At 41.8% G+C, this 6,000-nt stretch overlaps 1 long non-coding RNA gene across 2 annotated transcripts in view; it reads right to left on the bottom strand.

Moving 5' to 3' along the window:
• Positions 1 to 1,225: 1,225 nt before the first annotated feature.
• The window catches only part of LOC119964501, a 69,460-nt gene continuing 64,685 nt past the window's right edge, over positions 1,226 to 6,000 (bottom strand). The window contains exons 6-7 of one of the 2 annotated variants that reach the window (XR_005460308.1): positions 2,501 to 2,553; positions 1,226 to 1,394 (exon numbers count right to left, since the gene is read on the bottom strand). This is a non-coding gene — a long non-coding RNA (uncharacterized LOC119964501). The other variant, XR_005460307.1, reaches the window with a different exon arrangement.

The raw sequence follows: 6,000 nt of genomic DNA, 5'->3' as shown, positions 1-6,000 counted from the left end.
GCACAGGCCAATTTTCATTCCAGATCTTGTGTCTCTCTGTGTACAGAAAATGAGTGAGCGTGGATTATGCGTCACTCTAGCAGGGTGAGGCTTGATAGAGTCGGCAGGGCCAGCACCTCAGAGATCGTGGCGTCCTTTAGAACAGAAGATTAGCTCCCCCCAACCACCATGGAGGTATCGCGTTCTCCCCCAACCATCTCACAATTATTGGAGCCCCCTCCTCTGGTGGAAGTATTACCAGTGTTTACCTCCCTCCACCACTGCTTGCGCGCCCTCATCCATGTCGGCGATCCTGTGTACCTCTAACGCGGGCCCAAAATTGCCCTAACATCTCCAAATTTTCAGATGACACTGGGTGGGAAGGTGAGCTGTGAGGAGGATGCAGAGATGCTTCAGTGTGATTTGGACAAGTTGAGTGAATGGGCAAGTGCATGGCAGATGCAGTATAATGTGGAATCTCCTGAATTTAGCTCCAGTGACTCCTGCAGATGTTTACTGGGCAGATGAGCTGATGTGATGCGTTTTACACTGATATCTGTAGTAATATGGCTCCCGTGGTCTGCTCACATCCTTCCGAAGGACGTTATACAGGTTAGATTAGTGAGACTCTGTGACAAACAGAAGCTAGCTGCTATGTCGTATCATGCTATCATCAGAGTGGCAGATAATAACCCAGTCGGACCTATATCTTTTCTCCTCCAACAATTCCCGTGTTTGCTACGAGGTGGATGATGATGTTCACCAATCCCACTTGGTCCCAATTTTTCTTCGAATGGTTGGTAATAGCTGGTGACAGGTTGGTAATCCCTGGCAATGTGATTTTACATTATCAAATCAAATCACTCTGCCAGGAACCCAGCCAGCCACAGCAAGCAATATCTTGCAGTCCTCGGGAATTGCTGAGATCGCACCTTGGGCGAGGCTGAGGCCCAGCAACATTTTTTTTTTTAAAAAAGCTGCTGATTCAGCTAAGTTACTAATAGTCATTCTTGGTGATATTGCGAGACTCGGCCCCCGTATTGTAAAACAATCAATGTTTTCCAATCCAAAGGAAGACAAAAAGTATTGAAAGTACTTGAGCTGCCCTTGACTAAAGCACCTGCTGCCCCACGACAAACCCACTGTGGTTCTGCCAACTGAATATGCTTGAAGGCTTCAATAGAGGTACTAGTAATCAGTAACAAGGGGGAAAAGATCTGTTGGTCATTGAAATAAATCATGTAGGTTTTAGAGTGACAAGAGAAACACTTGCATTTCAGAGACACAAGGTGGTTAATACACAACCTCTTCAAAATGTAACTGTCTCAGTACAAGACATAAATTCAGCAATAATAGTAGTGAAATGGATAAAGTTGATCCCCAAATCCCAGTCCTCTTATGAAGTGGAAATCCAACTGTAAAACATAATGAATAAAAGAATATCATTTTGATACATGACTGAGTATGAATGGAATTTATGGCATTGTGTCAGCTGGGGCTCAGTTGGTTACACTCTTTCCCCGAGTCACAAGGTTTTGGGCTCAAGTTCCACTCCAGGGCTCGAGCACAACTATAAAGGCTGATACTCCAGTCTGGTACTGAAGGAATCCAAAGAGGTGTCCTCTTTATGATGAGATGTTAAACCAAACATCTGCTTTCTTGGGCAGATGTAAAATATCACAGTGCACAATTTTGAAGGGCAGGGGATTATCCCCGTTGCCCTGGTCAACATTAATCTCTCAATCAAATTCACAAAAACAGATTGTGTGACCTTTATCACAGTGCAGCTTGTGTGCGACTTCAACGGTGTGAAAATTGGCTGCCGTAACTCCTGCATTAGATCTTTTCCGAAAGTACTTCATTGGCTGCAAAATGTTTTGAGAGACATCCTGTGGGCTCGAAAAGCCCAAATTTAAACATTTGTTTTCCACATCTTTGACTTGGCGAATCCAGCACTTATGGGTGTGAAGGTTTTCTCTCTCAGTTAACTATATGGAAGCTTAGGCGAATAAAGTTCAGCAAATTTAACCAATTGGGCATCTATCCACGGCAAACCAAATCTGTGCAATTCAGTATCACCAGGCAACGAATTGGAAATCCCTCTCAGAGAGACCACAAAGATAGTGGGGGTGATTTTCAGCCCCATTTCATAGTCAGCGAGAATGGCAACTCGGTGGCAAACCCCAGGAGAATTTTGATCAGCATGCCTTCTTTGGCTGTAAAGTGTTTTGAGATGTGCAATGGTTGTGAAAGGTGCTATACAATGCAAGTTTTTCTTTTTACTTCCCTCAGAAACCTATGAGGCAGCCCATCCAAACAGGTGGCTTTTCTATTTTTTTTGAGTAGTAGGTACTCTACTGAGATTGTGGTTTGGTCCATGAGGAGGGAACCTGTTATATTTAACCTATACTTTGCCTAACCTGGGAGTACAAAAATGTTACACGTGCAGCATCTCCTGGCAAAAAGAACAAATCCGTACAAGCTCTTTGCCTGAAGTATGCTACTATAAATCGATACTTACAATTGCCATTTGTTAATTTGGGAAGAAGATTAACTTGCTCTGCGATTCAGCGGCTGGAAGAATAAAGAGAACAGAATTAATGAGCCAGTCCATTATTTTATCTGTCTCATATCAGTTAATTGAGGAATATTTGCCCAGACTTCATTATATTAAGTATAAGGGACCGCTGAGAATGATTGCATGTCTCAACTTGATTGCTAGTTTTAGCTGATGCCGAAAACCATTTTATCAAAGCAGGGATGGTTCGTAACTATTGTCTGTACTTTGCGATGAAATTTCAATTTTGAAATTGGCCCAGTAACTCTTGGTTATTCATTTAATAATAATTTGTGAACAATCTCTTTGTCTTTTACTGGTAGCTGTCAAGATGGGTGTCATGAACTAGCAATACCCTAGTGATGCTCACATTAAAAGACCCTAATGTCCTAAGGAGCTACATTCATTTACTGAGAAGTAAAAGAATGAGCCCGGCCATAGATACTGACACAATCTGTAAGGCCAATCCTGTGATTTCCACCTTCCCAGTGGCGAGCTGTGATTAAAAGGGAGAATCTGTTAGGGAATTGGCACTACCTCTGATCTCATTCCTGTTTGACTCTGTTGTAAGTGTGAGACTGCTAAACCTGCCTTTCTGGAGGATGGTCATTATACGTTACTGAAAATAACATAATCACCATCTAGAGAATATCACAGAATATGTGGAGGGCAGAATGGACAAGAGATTTTTTTTTAAATCTCTAGATATTTTAAATAGATGGCTATTTCTCAAAGATATAAGTGAAAATGTCAAAACATAAGTGAGGATCCACTACCCTTGGTACGTGTGCATAATTCTAAACTGTTATACATTTCTCCTCGTACTTCCCTGGATTCAACATTTGAAGTTATTCAGGTGGAACATCATAGTTTGGATTTTGACAGATTTAATCATGTCTTCAGGAATGTTACACAAAAGGGCTCATGGCCTTTTTAATTATACACTCCTCACAGAGCCTCAAGGCTTTAGGAAAGACAAATTCTCTGTCAGAGAGAAGCCTGTACCATGGCTATGATGGGGTTTATCAATTTCCACAGCTACACTGAACCTTTGGACTTATATGTTTATCCCATACTCCTCTCTCACTGGGCCACAGATCGCTGACTTGTCTTTCCTGAGATATTATCATCTCACAAGGTCACGTACAGGCTGAATAATGAGTGAAGTGAGTGTCTGATGCATGTGCATGAGAATGGAGTTCAAAGATCTTTTCTCTTGTAACTAAAAAATTATCCTTTCAAAAACGGAATCACTCTTTGATAAGGAGCTTTGTGTACAGAAGAGATTTCAGGCTGGCCACTTCCTAGAAGAAGCAGCTGAGAAACCTCTGTTGTTATACCGATATATCAGTTTGCCAGCTGGGAAAGCTCGTCCTCCACACATACCGTAATCTGCTCAATGGAGACATTTTGCATTCTCAAAAGTCTTCACTTTTCCTACAGACATGATAAAAGATCAAACTGTAGTACACGAGATATTAAGTGACATATATGTGACTCCACTGACCATAAGAAGGCCCTAGTTATGTATATATATTTTTTAAGTAACAAATCAGAGTATTTAAAAAAAAACTAAAGCGGAGTTGTTAATAACATTGACAGCTCCATGCATTAAATAAAAAGTCACTTGGAACAGACAAGTGTGCGATTTAACCAGAAAGAAATCTATGTCCGGTTTTGGGCGTGTTTAACGGAGTGTATCACGGCTGCTGTGGCACCGAGAAATACCCTGCCATTCAATGGCGCTTTGCATTTTTTTAGCCTCTCTTCGCCAAGGCTGCAATTGAGGATAGCCCAGCAGGAAAGACCTCACAGATCGGGGGCACCATTTTGTCTGGCTCCCCCATTTTCTAGCACCCCCCCCTCCACAACTTCAGGGAAGCCCCCTCACCCCCATCCACCCAGGGGTCTCTAATGGCCTGGGCAAACCCAACCCGGGGTTTCTAATGGCCTGGTCGACACCCTTTCTCCTCGCCTCCCCCCTCTCCCCCCCCTTCCAGGCGCCATTATGACTGGTCCACATTTGTGGAAACCAGGACTAAACGGAGGCCTGGTGAGGTCTCCAGGTGCAGTCGTTGGGTCCAAGGTGTTGGGAAATCCCGTAAACGCATATTTAAATGAGTTTAATGGTTTATTTAAGTATGCAGATTTGGATCACGCCCAGTAAAGATGAGATCCAGATCACAGCGCTGCGTGAGACTCCTTTAAATCTCGCAAGGCATTTCGAACATCACACATACTGTAAGAGGCCTCAATCCAGCACCAAGTCAGGTGTTCCAATGCCATTAAAACCCAAGGAGTTTCTTTTATTTTTATTAATGTTTCTGCAGATGATTATATCGCTGCAACCCAACGTTTATTGTCCATCATTTACTCCCTTGAGAAGTATCGAGCCATTTATAAAATATCTTATTGGTCACTTCAGAGGGAAGTTCAGAGTCGACCACGTTTGTGGGGGTCTGGAGTCAGCATAGGCCAAACATGATAATAATGACGGGTTACATTTTCTGAAGGACATTAATGAGCCAGATAAGTTTTGGTGATGATCCAATGGATTTATGGTCACTTCCATTGTTACCAATTTGTAGTCTTTAGATGTAACAGAAAAACAACGTGCGGTTTACACAGCCATCTGAACTTTGTTGCAGGCTCAGACCCGCTTTTGGTGCAATATGCAACAGTTGATATTACTGTTTTTCTTCCCTGAGCTTCAGCATTGATGTTTTATGCTCTGCATTCCTATTGGCGGTGCAATTATCCACTGAAACCCTCTGAGCCACCAGGCTGTCAGAGATGTACATGCTGCTGTAGTGAATCTTGCAAGGACACACTTTCTGTAAATGATATACAACACTTCATATTTATACAATATCATACCTTAAAAGGCTGAGTTATGTATCTATCCAATAATATGTTTTAGATTTGCATGGATGTAGGGTTCCTTTTGAATTCTGACTAGTGAGATTGTAAAAACAAAGGCACAAAATATGAAAGTATACATTATGCACACTTATGATGCATTCATCATTAATTTCCACAAGGGTTCTCCTAATTGTCTGCTGTGGCTTTCCGTGAAGGGTCAAAGAAATGGAATAAACATTCTTTATGCCTTACTTTGGGGTTTTCACATCTCCTCTACCAATATTACATGGGCAATCGGGAAACTTTGTCAGAAATTCACCATCTCCAAAAGTGTACCAATAACACTAACATGTGGTCGCCATGGAACAACATTGCATTAAACCATCAACTTTCAGAGATGTTAAATATGAAAAAATAGCAAATCTTTCTCCCAATTACAATTATAACAGTACCCTCAAGCTCATCCATCACTGATTATCATCCAAATCTGCATGTTTCATGATGTGTAACGACCAGAAAGATTGTCCTGAATTTCCATCTTACTATTCTAGCCAAATTTGGATGCTTATTGTAACAGAGAATGTGAGAAAATCACACCCACC

This window comes from Scyliorhinus canicula, chromosome 4, assembly GCF_902713615.1.
Source record: "Scyliorhinus canicula chromosome 4, sScyCan1.1, whole genome shotgun sequence".
NCBI classification, from domain to species: domain Eukaryota; kingdom Metazoa; phylum Chordata; class Chondrichthyes; order Carcharhiniformes; family Scyliorhinidae; genus Scyliorhinus; species Scyliorhinus canicula.
The sequence above is the reverse complement of the archived record's forward strand: the minus strand, read 5'-3'. Positions and strand labels throughout refer to the sequence as shown.